The sequence below is a fragment of the Adelges cooleyi genome, unplaced genomic scaffold (assembly GCF_023614345.1).
Source record: "Adelges cooleyi isolate 19-005CV unplaced genomic scaffold, UGA_ACOO_1.1 ACOO_flye_CR_arks_rails_tigmint_CR_PRNA_794, whole genome shotgun sequence".
In the NCBI taxonomy this organism is placed as follows: domain Eukaryota; kingdom Metazoa; phylum Arthropoda; class Insecta; order Hemiptera; family Adelgidae; genus Adelges; species Adelges cooleyi.
Window position 1 is genome coordinate 279,086 of NW_026096507.1, and position 17,318 is coordinate 296,403.

The window sequence follows — 17,318 nt, forward strand, 5'->3', positions numbered from 1 at the left end:
TTTATCAAACTTAGATTCGATTTTAATGTATTTCGATAACGATATAGCTACACTAGTTAATAATTGTATATTATTTACAACGCGAGTATAAAATTTTAATAAAAACAAAACGGATCTAACTCTACAACATTGACTTAAACTAAAATGTAGTAGCAAGGGCAATACATTTTATTGTCAACCACCTTAAGGTAAAAAATGCATAGTCGAGTTTATTTTCATGACTTGCTGGCCACCCACCCTCCCCGAGGAACAGGTTCGGCATCACTGATTTGGATTATTTTCATGGGAGTTCGAAACCCGAAAATTGGCTTTTACGGGTTTATAGAAAAGCCTTATTTATTTTGTCAATAGTTAGTAGTCCTGAACTGACCTCCTAGGCTCCATAAAAGACGAATAGGAGAGAGGAAATAATTAGCATAAATATGAGAACATGATATTTGAGTTATAAAATTATACTGATGGGATACCCTGTATTGATATAAGCGACGAAAATAATGTTTTTGTGCATTTGTTCTTTCGTAAAACCCATAAGGTATTGTTTAAAGTATTTCATATGTTAGCATACTGCTTTGTTTTATACACTAAAGAAACCACTTAAAAACACCAAAAACAAATATGAAAATTAGGTCAAATTTCAAGTTGTGAAAATCCATAATAGACTTCAAAGTCTACAAATTTAGTATTAGAGCCAATATTTAAGTTATTTCAATATAAAATTGTAATATAATATGTTAGATAGAATCATTGAACTGAATTTTAAATTGAATCAGTCATTACAAAAACGACTGATTTGTCAAAGATGACTTAATGTCAAATTTGATATATATATATATATATATATATATACGTAGTTACGTACAAGCCTAATGAATGTTTTTTTAAACAAATCAAATTGATCCGGCTTGACTTGGCTAAGTTGTATCAAATTCAAATTGCCGGTTTAAAACCTGTCAAATTTTTTTTTCGGATTAGCTACGAAAATATGGGCGGACAATAACATATTTTTCTATGTTTGTGTTTTTATGGTGTGTTTTCTTACAGTATACAATGATATTTAGCAATACTTCAAATAATATATTACGATTTGTGCGAAGAAACCAGTGTACAACAACATGATTTTCCAAGCTCGCGTTGCTCTTATCGATACAGGGTGTCCAACATCTTATTAAATTTAGATTGAGAACACTTGATTTAGGCTATGATGCCCAAAAAAAATGATATCAGACAAATGTATGATGGTCATTGTAAGACTAGGAACAAATAAACTTAGATTAGACTTTAATGTATTTCGATAACAATATAGTTATACTTGGTAATAACTGTATACTGTTTACAATGCGAGTATGAAATGTTAACAAAAACAAAACGGTTATTTTCTCTTCGTCCTTTTATGGTCTACAAGTTGAACCTCCATAGGATTCTGATAACCAGTTGACTTATTGATTCTTTTTAAAAATAAAGTGCTCGCTTCAACGTACTACAGAATTACTACTATTAGGAACGGTTTTTATTGTTTCACACTCTTAAGCCAAATGAAAAATCAAATTTTACCATGACTAAATGTCTTTCTGTTAAATTTGTTTTTTATTTAAATCAAATATTTAAAAAAATAATAGTATTTGTAATCATCACATCTTCGAACTACAAACAATTGAAAAATATTGTTTATCTAATATTCTTACCTAAGTGTCAACTCGAGAAAACAATTTTTTAATTTCAAAAAACACTTGTGTGATTTTTTTGACGTGCGTTAAAATTTTGCACTATTTACATAGTAGTTAAAATATAGTGCTCATTTGTGTTAAAACCATTTTAAAAGTCAAAACACTGTGACAATGTTTATGAATACCCAGTTTATGCTTGCATTATTATAACGTACAAATAATGTCGACAAGTAATCATGGTCTCTAGGACTTCAAGACGATCCTGACTTGTTGGCATATTCTAAGAATATAAAAAAAACGAACTACGTAAAATATTTTTTGGTTTTTATCATATAAAGATATTTTAAGGTCGTTGTAATTTGTTTTCCCTTCGGTAACAAGTTAAAGGGAGATGAGATTTTAAAAATCTCCCATTATAATCTGTATGTTTATAATCTCAAACAAAATAGCAGAAGCATATAAAAGTCTCCTTTGAAAAATGTGATATTTTGAATATTACCATTTTCTAAAACGTTATTTTAATTGTTAATATTTAAAATTGTTTAGCAATATAAAATAGACTAAGGCATGTGTGCAAAAAAGATTTTTCAGACGATCCTGTGAGCACGAAACAGCATTTTCATGTCTCGTCAAGCTAGTATCTACGGTGGCTAGTAAATTAAAACATATCAAGATTCTGGCTAATACTTTAGTGTTTTCATAATGTCTGGCTTAAAACTATTCATAGGGAATATGACCTGTTAAATTATTGAATTTATTTTTCAGTTATATTTATTTATTTATTTATTTAGGGTTAACGCCCAAGAGGGCTCAAGTACAGTTGGTAACAGAATATTATCTACAGCTAATGCCTTAACAGTTAACATAATAAATAATATAATATAATATAATAATTAATAGACAATCAATGTTGTAGAATTAGATCCATTTTGTTTTTGTGAACACTTCATACTCGCGTTGTACAATTATTAACTTGTATTCTTATTTTGTTATCGGAATACATCAAAGTCTAATCTAAGTTCATTTGTTACAATGACCTTCATAAGTTTGCTTGATAAATTATATTATGTGCATCATAGCCTAAAGTGAACTCAATCTAAACTCAAGAAGGCGTTGTTAAATCCTGACGGGACACCCTGTATCGATAAGAGCAACATGAACTTAGAAAAACGTGTTGTTGTACATTGGTTTCTTCGCACAAATCGTAAAATATTATTTAAACTATTGCTAAAAAAACATTTTTTATAACATCTATTTAATAACCATTCCATTTTCTAATTTGAAAATATGGGCGCACAAAAACATTTTTTTCCATGTTAGTTTTTTTTTGTTAGGTTTTTTTACAGTAGTCAGTAAAAATTGTTTTTTAGCAATAATTCAATTCATATTTTACGATTTTTGCGAAGAAACCAATGTAAAACAACATGTTTTTCTAAGCTCGTATTGCTCTTATCGATACAGGGTGTTTCGTCAGGTTTTATCAACACCTTCTTGAATTTAGATTGAGAACACTTTAAATTTTCATCAATTAGATTCCTAAATCGTTGTGTAAAATGATGCACAAAATATAATTTATCAAGCAAACTTATGAAGGTCATTGTAACAAATGAACCTAGATTAGACTTTAATGTATTCCGATAACCAAAAAAGTAAGAATCCGTCGTTTCAAAAACGACATACGTCAATGATTTTTCAAAGATAACGTTTTGTTAAATTTGGTATTTATATACGTAGTTACGTATTCTGTGTAAAAATTACATTTTGAAGATTTGTGACATTTGTCAGAAATATTTGTGTTTATTTAAAAAATGTTTACTAGTTAATAGAAAAATTACAAATTTGCAATTATTAATGTAGACGTTTATACTACAAGGAAGTAAAAAACCAACCAATAAGTATATAAAATGTTGTTAGCTTTGAAGCATTATACCTATTCCGTAACAAATTAAATGTCAAACAGCATAGTAATAGATTTGGGTATTTACGGGTACAATAAAATAGTACTATTTTATTCGCCTTGTGTACTAATTCATTTTTGGCTGTCGCATTTAAAATCAATACATAATTAATAATTTTTTTAGATCTGAATTCTTTTTCTACAACACCTATGTATTGCTATGTGGGTAAAAATTGGCAACTTTTAGTACTACTAACTTCAAAAAAAAAAACATGTAGAACGTCTGATATTTTACATTCAAAATTGTCATAACTAGTTTACAAAAAAAATTTAAAAAAAAAGATATTTTTCCCCTTTGGTTATCTACTAGTTAAATGAAAAAATGTAATTTAAAAAAAATATATCAAAGGGTAAAAAAATTGTAAACGAAATTTTTTTTTTTAAAACCAAAGTAACCGCCGAACTATAAAAACTGAACTTTAAATAGTAATAAAAAACGTCCAGGTACACATATGACATTGAAATTTTATGTTATGTCTAAGAATAATATTAAAATTAACAATTCATAATTGTTTTGATATTTTTGCATAATTATTAATAGGACTTTTGAGCGCCTAGAATTCACTCTCGGACCACTGTGGGGCGGTGGGTAGTCGACATTTGGGTTTGAGGGCATGTGAGGCAAGTCTAATCGATGTTTTTAAAAAAATTCGAATTGATCCGGCTTATATTGTCCAAGTTATATCAAATTCAAATTGCCGGTTTAAAACCTGTCAAATTTTTTTTCGGATTAGCTACGAAAATATGGGCGCACAATAACATATTTTTCCATGTTTGTGTTTTTTTGGTGTGTTTTTTTACAGTAGTCAGTAAAAAATGGTTTTTAGCAATAGTTCAAATAATATTTTACGATTTTTTCGAAGAAAACAATGTACAACAACAGGTTTTTCTAAGTCTGTGTTGTTCTTATCGATACAGGGTGTCCCGTCAGGATTTAACAACGCCTTCTTGAATTTAGATTGAGAACACTTTAGGCTATGATTCACATAATATAATTTATCAAACAAATTTATGATTGTCATTGTAAGACTAGGAACAAAAAAACGTAGATTAGACTCTAATGTATTTCGATCACAAAATAATTATACAAGTTAATAATTGTATACTTTGTACGACAACACGAGTATAAGGTGTTCAAAAAAACTGAACGGATTTAATTCTACTACATTGATAATTCAAAGCTTCTCCATATAAAGACAATAACAAAATATGATAACCTATTGGGAAATGACTAAATGTTTATAAAATGTTAAAATATGTTATATCAAGACATATTATATTAATTATAAGGTGCGTTGTTCGTCTTTCATATCTTAAAATACTAATTACTCGAAATAAAAGATGAAGGGTTTTTTGGTCCTTTTATTTTTATTAAAAAAAAATTTGCCGTTTAACATTCGTAGTAATTCTTAAAATAACTTTTATTATTTTCACGGTGTATCACAAAACCGGATCTGTGGCACAAAACTAAAATTTAATAGGAGGGGCAAAATAATATAATGGACACTTACCTCAAGGCGAGGTTAGGTAAAAAAATCATCGTCCAGTCTATTTTCATGACTAACCGGCCACCCACCTTCCGACTACCACTCTATAACAGGATGACTATCGCCCCCTTTCCTGAGGACTGCTGATCCGGATTATTTTTGAAATCCAAAAATTGGATTTCACGGGTTTAAAGAAAAGCCTAATTTATTTCCTATCCATTGTTCATATTCTTGAACTGAGCTTCTAGGCCCCATTAAAGACGAATAAGAGGAACCATCTTATTAGATTAAATATGAGAATATAACATTTGAGCTATTAAAATATACTGATGGGATACCCTGTATCGATAAAAGTGTCAAAAATATGTTTTTGTGCATTTGTTTATTCGTACAACCGATAAGGTATTGCTTAAAGTATTTCAAATGTAGGTATACTGCAAAGTTATTCACAGTAAAAAAACAACTCAGCAACCCCTCCTATCTTAGTTATATTTTGAAACGAACAATATTATCGTTATAAACAAATTTAATGTAACAGCAAAAAGTGTTTTGGATTGGCACGTAAGTTATAACGACGATTCAGTCGATGCAACATACTCTGTAGTGAACAGTTATAATTTTGTAAAAAATATTAGCTTTTATTTTATAACAAAGATCATTTTATCGCAGATACCTGTTTTAATTTTTTTTTCAAAAAATATCAAATACAATTTTAAAAATGTTTTTTTACCAAATCTTTGTTATCGCACTATACGGTATTTGCCATTGCCATTGCCATCTGATGTTTACGATAATAAATTTGGAAACCATTCAAATTGTGTATCAAATCGAATCAAATTTTATGAATTTGGTAATTTTGGGCAATGCGTGCTACACTCCCGAAACCGAATCCCCACAAAAAAGATGTCTTACTACACCGGACGTTCAAGTGAAAAATTATGCACCATTCAATGTGACACCGCCTTTTGCGGTTACTGAAGATTTGAGCCATAACGTTTTATTCACTGGAGATGCGCTGGCAACCATTTTGGGAAATACAACCAATTTTATGGCCCTTATAAAGGGCTCCTATTGCTGTCTGGCCGTAAACCGAACATTGGGTGCAGTGGTGGAGGACTGTGTAAACGAAGAACGTCACGGCGAGGCATTTATACGGGTTATGAACGTGATCGAAAGTGAAGGCATTACGATGTTAGATAGAATATGTCGTATATCTAGTTATATTTTAGTTCCGAATAAAGAACAGAGGCATATTATAGTTTACTTCGAAAAGATCGATCCTGTAATAGAACACATTTACAACAAGTTTAAAATGTATTTGATATCGACTAAGCCGGTGCATCAAATAGTAGACGCCATCAATGTAATAAAGGGGCGCGGGTTGAGGAAAGAACGACAAGAATTTTTCATAGATACATGCATGGAGTTTAGCCAACGATATGGTAAAATGATGGGCTTGGTAAGTACTAGCAGCCGTTATGCAGATATTAGTCAAATAGCAAATAATTACTTTGCCTACGCAGAACTCGAACTTATCTTAAACCGCGCAAACGCGTACTTTAAAATTGAAACGGACGCTGGACCAAGCGCCGGATCAAGCGGTGGTGGTGACGAATTCAATGTACTGGATCAACTCATAACATCAATGTGACGATATAAATAGACAATTATAATATTTACGGGTAGCATCGCTTTAGGCCAAAATCAACACACACATTTCTTATCTATAATTCAAATTGTCTAAAAATGTTTGCAAAAAATTCCTTATGTGTTATCTAATAATAAAATCTACGTATAAATGTATAAGCAATTTTAAAAAATGTAATTATTTCTTTATAAAATATTTGTATAACTATTATTATTATTATGAAATTATAATTGTTCGCTGAAAATGGTTTTCATCAGTTTACTAAGTGAAATTTTCCATTTTTTTTTTTTTAAATTCCAATTAAGTGATAAATTCCATTCAATTATATTAACATTCCATCGTAAAATGTGTGCATTCCCATGCATATTAAACAAATGTTAGATAACTACGTAAAAACTATATTTTGTTATCACATTAATGAGATATTATCTTAAAAAACGGCCGATGGCCTTTTTAGCCGAGGTTTTTTAGTAATTTATATGCATCGTATTTATGTTATGGTTTTCACGTATAGCCAAAAAGTTTTCATATAATTTTTGAAAGCTTAATAAAGCCAAATGAGTTTTTGAATTTTAAAAGTACCGAGGAGCACAAAACTGTTAATAATATCTCTTCGTCCTTTTTCGGTTTAGAACTTCAACCTCCGGAGCATTCTGATAACCAGTGGACTTACTGATTATTAATTAAAATAAACGGCTCGCTTCAATGTACTACAAAACTACTACTATTAGGAACGGGTTTTATTGTTTCAGACTCCTAAATCAAATAGTAAATAAAATTTTACCATGACAATGTGTCTTTCCGTGAAATTTGTATTTTGTGTAAATCAAATATTTAAAAAAATAATAGTATTTTAAATCATCACATCGTAGAACTACAAACAATTGTAAAAATATTGTTTATCTAATATTTTTACTAGAAGTCAAATCGAGAAAACAATTTTTAAATTTCAAAAAAACTACTTGTGTGATATTTTGATGTGCGTTAATTTTGCAATTTTTACATAGAAGATAAAATATAGTGCTCGATTGTGTTAAAACCATTTTAAAAGTCAAAACACTGTGATAATGTTTATAAATACCCAGTTTAAGCTTGCATTATTATAACGTATACCTAATGTCGACAAATAATCATGGTCTCTAGGATTTCAAGACGATTCTGACTTGATGGCATATTCTAAGGTTATAAAAAAAAGAACTACGGGAAATATTTTTTGGTTTTTATCATACAATGATATTTTAAGGTCGTTGTAATTTGTTTCCCCTTCGGTAACAAGTTAAAGGGAGGTGATATTTTAAAAATCTCCTATTACAATCTGTATGTTTATAATCTCTAACAAAGTAGCAGAAGCTTTTAAAAGTCTCCTTTGAAAAATGTGATATTTTAAATATTACCATTTTCTAAAACGTAATTTTAATTGGTATTTTTTAAAATTGTTTAGCTTTATAATACAGATTAAGTCATGTGTGCAAATTTTCAATAAGTAATATGATATCCATCCTCGTTCATTAAAATATAAATTTTAAGAAAAAGGATTTTTCAGACGAGTCTGTGACTACGAAAGGGCATTTTCATGTCTCGTCAAGCTAGTATCTAAGGTGGCTAGTATATTAAATCATATCAAGATTCTGGCTAATACTTAAGTGTTTTCATAAAAAACAGTTTATTGGGAATATGACCTGTGAAATTATTGAATTTATTTTTCAGTTATATTTATTCATTTATTTATTTAGGGAAGAGGGCTCAAGTACAGTTGGTAACAGATTATTATTTACAATTGATGCCTTAACAGTTAACATGATAAATAATAGAATACAATATAATAAATAATAGACAAGAACAAGTAAATTGTAGAATTAGTTTATATAAAATTTAGTAAATAACCTACACTTAACGACCAAACTACATGATAAATTAATCATTAATAAAAAAACATTAAATGGCTGAATAACACTAAATTGCTGTAAAACACGGGTTTGAAAGATATAATTCACTAACATTAAACAAATCGAAATTTATCATTGAATTACACTTTCAGGCTATACGGTCAAGGGGATTACTATAACCATAGGACGTACGATGGACGTACATTAAGAGTACTCTGAATTAATGATACAGATGTTAGGTTAAGTTAGGTTAGGTCAAATTTCAAGTTTTGTGAAAATCCATAATAGTCTTCAAAGTCCACAAATTTCAGTATTAATGCCAAATTTTAGGTTATTTTGTTATAACAATGTAGTATAATATGTTAGATAATATCCTCGATTATTTTAAATTGAATCAGTCCTTTCATAAACAACAAGTCAATGATTTTTCAAAGATGACTTTTTGTCAAATTTGATATTTAAATACGTAGTTACGTATTCTGTGTAAACATTACATTTTGCAGATTTGTGATATTTGTCAGAAATATTTTATTTTATTTTAGTTTATGAAATAATTTAATAATAATTCTGTGTTTATTTTTTTTATTTAAAATCCATATTTATTAGTGTTAAAGCAACTTTGGGGTTATTTCATTGTAATAAGACTTCTAGAAAGATTTGTTTTTACATAATATATTAAAATATGTTAGATAAAATCCTAGGAGATAATTTCCAATTATTAAAATGATGTTTATTTTACATTGTAGTGTGCAATAAAGTTATTAATATTAATATTAATAAATTTCAGCTCTTTAACCCTAAAACGCGTTTTAGTAATTGAAAATAAAGTTCTAACGCAGAGGGCGGTGGGTTGTCAACACTTGGGTTTGAGGGCATGTGAGGCAAGCCTAATTGATGTTTTTTTTTTTTACAATTTCGAATGATCCGGCTTGATTTGGCTAAGTTGTATAAAATTCAAATTGCCGGTTTAAAAACTATCAAATTTTTTTTCGGATAGCTACGAAAACATAGGCCCACAAAACACATGTTTTTCCGAGTTTGTGTTTTTTTGGTGTGTTTTCTTACAGTATACAATGATATTTAGCAATAGTTCAAATAATATTTTACGATTTATGCGAAGAAACCAATGTACAACAACATGATTTTCCAAGCTCGTGTTGCTCTTATCGATACAGGGTGTCCCGTCAGGTTTTATCAACACCTTGAATTTAGATTGAGAACACTTTAGGCTATGATGCACAAAATATATTTTATCAAGCAAATGTATAATGGTCATTGTAAGACTAGGAACAAATAGATTTAGAGTAGACTTTAATGTATTTCGATAACAAAATAGTTATACTAGTTAATAATTGTATACTATGTATAACGTGAGTATAAAATGTTCACATAAACAAAACGGATCTAACTCTACAACATTGATTAGTCAAAGCTCCTCCACATAAAGTCAATAACAATATATAATAGTCTATAGGGAAATAACTGAATGTTTGTAAAATGTTAAAATATGTCAAATTAAGACATATAAAATAGAATTCGCGTTTTTTGTCTTCCAGATCTTACAACTCGAAAAAGATGTAGGTATACTGCAAAGTTGTCTACTGTAAAAAAAAACAACTCAACACCAATAAAAAAGCTCCTATGCTCCATAAAAGACGAATAAGAGAAACCATCTTATTACAATTATTATGAGAATATTATATTTGAGATATCAAAATATACTGATGGGATACCCTGTATCGATAAAAGCGTCACAAATATGTTTTTGTGCATTTGTTTATTCGTACAATCGATAAGGTATTGTTTAAATTATTCCAAATGTAAGTATACTGCAAAGTTATCCACAGTAAAAAAACAACTCAGCAACACCGATAAAAAAATATAAAATAATTAGGTCAAATTTTAAGTTTTGAATCCCATAATATTCTTCAAAATCTACATTTATTAGTGTTAAACCCACTCTTTGGGTTACCTGTATATAATACAGGGTGATCCACTTATCGTGAACCACTCAATATCTCATAGGGTTTAATAAGAAATTACATTTTTTTTTATAATTTTTTTATACAATGTTATCTCAATTTTTCACAATTTTTTTTTTATTAAAATATACGCAATCTGCGAAAACACAATTTTCCGGCCATTAAAAAAACTCTAGTGCCGAATTTAATTTCCGTTTAATATGTTATACATATGAGTTTTATTTACTGACAAATTTTCAACTTAAAAGTCTTAAGCTTACGGCTAAAATTACTAAAAAACTCTAACTCCCTCAAGGGGGGTGTGAAATGGGTTTAATTTAAATTTGATACAACTGACGTTTGCGGGCATACCAAATAAATATTTCTTATACATTTCAACTCGATCCGACTCTTTTTCTCGAAATTATAGCCAGTTAAATTTAACAGATAAAAAAAAAACACAACAAAATAAAACCAACATGGAAGCTAAGAGCTCTGGGGGTAATTATTATTTTTTCTATATTATTTCTATGATTCCATTTGATTCCGTTTCAACTATTTCCAACCTTCCATTACATCTCGACTAATAAATTAACAGACATTTATGTACTCAAAAAACTTGATCTAATAAAATTTGGTAGTTTTGGAAAGATTTGTAATAATTCATTGGTCACCTTTATTTTATCCTTGAACACAACACAGGTGAGAACATTATGAGTACGGGCTAAAAGCAGAAAAAAAGATGCGCCCTATATTACAGAACACATAGTTTTTATTACCTTTTTTTCTAGTTTAGCGTTTGAGGAGTATACAAATAAATTCAAAAAAACCATTTGTTTATATCACTTTAACACAAATGTGGAAGTCAAAAATTACGAGTTGTGGTTATGCTGCTGGAGCTTGTTATGACATATACAAAGGAATTTTCAGAGTATGTTCAAAGTTGATTAAAGTAACTTGTCCAGTTTTGGTGTACATCATAACGATCAATGTATTATTATTATTATTCTAGATCATTTTATCTTCTAGTTTCAAGTTTATTTTCAATCAGTGTAATTAATACCCTATCGGTTGAAATTCGTCTAAGAATTCTTTTTTTTAAATCTAACCAATCTCACTCATTCTTTTTGTCTTCTATATTTTCTAAGGAAGTACTGGCAATGTCTTTCATAAAAATAGATAGATATTTAACCTTATCTTTGTCTTCCTATTTATTAACCCTGTAGTAGTTTGACAAATAGTTGATTTTACTTTATTCCGTTTAGCGTTTCCATTGACAATGGTATGGTACAATACCAATAAATTAAAACCTACACCATTAAAAGAGGAATGAGTCTTAGTAATTGTTTTAGTATTAAACAAAAGTAAATGTTAGAAGACAAACCTACTGTGTACTCAAAGGCAGTCTTGACGTTTGAACAAACCTTTAAATACCCACATATATTATTACTAAGCAGTTAATTCTGTTGGGTGTTTTACAGGTTCGCCCAAAACAAAAACAACGCAATAAACCTGAACGTGGATGGAAATCCTTGTGGAGCTTTTCATCCTAATCAATACAATATGTTTTCAATAATCAAAACGAACTTTCTTATACATTTTATACGGATCAGTTCTTATTTATCCCTGTGGTTACAGGAGAAAGAATTCTACCTAGGGATTCACACCTGTCGTAAAAGGCGACTAAAGTGACCTGGAACCCTCCGATAAGAGGCCTTTTGACTGGTCACTTCTTCTTGTGACACACATTCTCCGGCCCGCAATTAGCACCCAGTGCTACTAGTCGGTCCGCAGTCGTAGGGGATCCACTACTCCTTATGGGCGAACCACTACAGCGAAGGATTAGTACTTATTGTTTTGTAGATTTAATATATAATTAATTCATCTATATTTATTTTAGTTTATTATATTTTGCTAAGTTGTCTTATACCTTACAGTGCTGTAAAATAATTTTGTATTAATATACCTTAACCAGATGGTCTCTAACAGTGGTCAAACTCCAATATACTAACCTTTTATTATGACATACTCGACTAGAGTGTGATTTAAAACCGCGTACCGGCAGTATATCTTTGAGCATACTCATTTAAGTACAGACCGGTTTGCTATGGAATTATAATAAATCAATACAACCAATATTTTCGTTTAGCGCGTACTGGACGGTATGTCTTCCAACATATCTCACCATGTACTACCCGTATTTTTAAAAATTCTTTTTAGGTTAGGATAACAAAGAATGACATTTTATGAAACATATATATATATATATGTTAAATTTTCTGTAGTCTCAGAATTATGTTAATTTTTGAATTGACGTTTTGTTTTTTTTTTAATTGTATTCCTTCAGTAGAATAAAGACAGCACTAAATATTGTGTTTGTTTTATGTAATTAAAATAACTTTTGTTTAGAATGATTAAAACTGTAATTCATAACCGTGTCAACCTTTGACAACTTATTAATGTGATTACACAATATTAAAAACTATGCATTAAATATGGCGATAAGCAACTTATATCTTAGCCTAGCTTTTATAATACAAATAAATAAACAAATACCAACACACTTTTTTAATTGTAATTTAATTTCCAGGGAAAGTTTTTTTGGACGGTCATTATAAACTATAAATACTGCCTTTTATGGGCCGGAGTGTCGGTCTCTATACAATGTCTAATGGTCCATACTGTAGGTGTTAAAAATTGTCAACGCGCACACACTCGAAGACGATCTTCAGTCACACCTTGCTAAATAATCTCAAAGGTCGAAATTTTATAATAATGTTGTAATCGCTTAATATTGCCTCAACGAGTGGCATAAATTATATTTTAAAAAAAGTAATAAGAACTTAACAATGATAAATAATTTCAAAAAATTGCCTTATTTTAAATTTATCGTAAGTGTTGTGGAGATACTAAACGGTTTTAACGGACAACGACCTAGGAAATTGGAAAATGGAAAATTTGGATTTTACGGTAATGCTTTTTGTGATTACGATAACATTTTTAACGGACAACGACTTTGGAAATTGGAAAATTTGGATTTTATGACGACGATAATTCTAATGAATTTGATGGTGTGAAAGATGAGCCTCTTACTTTGGTAAGCCGGAGGCTGTTAAGGCGTGGGCAACCTATTGAAATGCATTCGGAAACGATTTAAATAATTCAAAGACAACAACATACCTATTACCATACCCATAAATATAGATAATATTATAGACAATTTTTTCTCGAGTATTACAGTATCAAACTACCTAGTAGACAAATTAACACTAATATTTTATTACCTACAAAAACGTTTTGTACATTTTAAAACAATAATTTTTGGGCCAAAAGTAAATTCGGCGGCCAGAGACCTAATGAAAGGTGTTCCCTTCCTCACCAGCTTAAACTGTTTTAAATAAGGTGTACACGTGAACATAATTGGAATGTCGTCTAAAAATGGATTGTTTTCAGTCTACACTACATCAATAAGCAGGAGTAACTATGTGCAATTACTATAATGAGTCTGCAGTGAATTAAACGTCAGCGGAAAACCAAAGATATGAAGATATCTAAAAATGAGCGACATAGGAATTGAAACAAAATACAAATCTAAATTAATAATCTATAATAAAAGAAAATCTACCTACTTATAATAATCATACCTCCAATCATGAACCATTTTCAGTTTTTCAAATCCTTAAAAGATAAAAATGTCTTCAGGTAATTTTACATCTCCCTTGTGCATTGGAAAATTTACTTTGATTGCGTTAAATCATATACACGAGTAAATAACAATAACTATCTACTTGACAACTTAGAAAATAGTGGCCAGTCAATAAAATGAACAAAATGTATAAAATCACAGATTTCACATAGAGCTACCGATAAAATAATAAAGTCAAGGAGATTTTAGGAATAATTGCATGGAGGATTAAAAAAATATATACAAATTTTGTCAACAAATTATTCGACGATTTTTATTTTAATTAAAAATATTTTATTATACTATTTGTTTTGTACCTTCATACACATAAAACGCAGACATTTGTTTTTCTATTTAAAAATACATTTTTTCAGATTTTCTCCAGGCTTAGACAACCAACATAACCTCGTCCTACTCCGATTATGTCGATATTTAATAAAAAATTAAAAAATGCATTCACAATAAACTGAACTGTCAGGGAGAATTCTGGGCAAGGCGTGATCAGGCATTTTCTAGTTTTATAAATTTTTTGACATTTTTATGTCTTTGCTATGGCGCACACACAGAAAATCGACACCAACACCGGTTATCACAACGACACAGGTTATCATAATTCATAACGAAAAATAACAGCTGATTTATCTGTTTAGATAAGAAATATGGTTTTTACCACGGTCAATTATTATGTCTCCATTTATTTAAGTTATCAATGTATGTAACTTGTGTTTTAAATATAATATTTACTTCTTTTATATCAACTCCTTCACATATATATTTTTCTTGAAACTTTTATATTAAACTTTCAAGATGTCTTAAGGAGTTGATACTATCAGAAACTTGGTCGTATAAAATACTACATGTTTTATACATCTTGTATAAAACATGCTCTAGAATTATCATTTTTTTTTTATAAATATTTTAAAGTCATTGTACCACACATATTTAAATTAGTTTTGTTTTGCAAATACTCTAGCTTTATAAAATTAATCTCTGTTAAATTGAGTAAGTTTATTTTTAACAAAAATTGTATTGTTTCCTAAATTAATGTTGAAATTATTTGCATTAATTTTTTTACTCTTCGTATGCTCCATCATTTTATTTTTATTTTCAATCGAGTCAATCTCAGCAATTATTTTTTTTTGGTTTATTTAAAATGTTTGAAAGCATACGAAAAGCTTTAGTTACTGACAATTTTATACCCAACTTGTCTGCGATATTTTCTACTATTTCAATACTCTATTCAGAATAAGAGCTGTCCGGGTTGCACAAATTATGTACCATGATCCTATAAACTTGCGGTAAAATATTTAAAAAAAAAACAATTTGATTTGTACAATTATAATAGAGTAATTAAAATAGTATATTATTACACATTAAGTTTACACAAATTATTTAATTTTTTATATATTTCAGACTGCAGGTGACGCTTAACAACGGAAATGAAATTAGAACGGTAAGTCTTTTTAGACATTTTGTTGCGACCTTTGGAACATCGTCCGAAAACTGCAGCAGCCGCTAACTGCTCGGACCAGCCATCGGAGTGAAAATGATTTATGCGGTATGCCCACCGTAGCGTTACCGCAGAATAGATTGAATCAGAATAGTTCACTTCCGTTTTGGCTGATAACGAAGTCGAGGGCTTTACACCTTTATTCTTTAGACATTTTGGTGCCCATAATAATTATTGTCGCACACAAAATTGTCATTTACTTTCAGACATTACTGTTTTTATTCAAATTGTTTTTCTACATCTAATTTCGGTTAGTCAAGACACCAGTGCCGTCAAAACCCAAGGGCAAAAAAACAGCGGTGAAGAAACGCCGACGGGAAAACAATAAAAAAGCGGCCGTTTTTCATACAAAGTTTACTTTTGTAAGCATCATAGTTATTATTTATTTATTTAACGCCCAGTCGAGTAATGTAACATCAAAAATACACCCCGATTTAAGATAATACGATTGCCCTTCGGCGTACGACAATACTATAATTTCACGACCCCGAAGGTAATCAAAAAAACATCCGTTTCCATTAAATACTAGCATTTCTATCAGTGATTAAAGATAACCATTTAGGATAACAACTAATCGTAATGCGTAAAACGCATGTCAAGTGTAAAGCCGAAGTATTTAAATTCAGTCGAGTGAGGTTTGAGTGAGAAAGTGACGAAAGAGGACTTGGATTCGTTGATTTTTATTTTCCAATTGGTTAACCATTGTGAGAGGGTATTTAAGTAAGTTTGTAGTTAATGAGATGCAATGTTACTGTCGGGTTATCGTGTATGGTTTAATTAATTTTTACTAATTGTAATTTCTCAAAAAAAAAAAAAAAATACATCAACTTGGTGAGTTTTTTTACTTGCTTGATTTAAAAAGAAACAATTAAATAATTAGGTAATAAAACAAATTTACGTTGATTTAAACTTTCAGAGCTTGTTGTGAATAGGAAACACAGAAACGCTACACACTTACAGTGAGAAGATATTTGTCTTAGCTTTAACATACAAGTGGTTTACCCACGGGGTATATAATTTGAATTAAAAAATAAGTAGTAATCAGTAATAATAAGAACAAAGTTTTTCAGCCAAATATATTTAGAGTAGTGGCGGAATTATAGAAAATGAAATAGTTAAATAGTATTCTCAATTACAACCAAATTTCCATTTTTCATAAGAATCATTTTTTTTTTTATTTTTACAGTAAAGTTACTTACTTGATCGCCGTGTCATTGCATCCATCGGACTGGCCTGTGAAAAACTCCATCTGCTTCCTAATCAAAAGTCTCTTGAACACACTAAATTGTAATACATCATTATTAGGTGATACTATGTTTTATACAAAGTTTAGTGTAAAACAAAATCATTATAAATGGTTGTTCAAACATTTTTGCTATATAAACGTATATGTTGTCAAGTGGACTTGAATTAATTTTATGGCAAATATTTTTGTTTTCGGCCGTGTATTTTATTTACTACCTCAATAGTGATGCATAAGTCTAATTATTTAAAAGTAGGTAAACGTTGGAAAAGGTGAT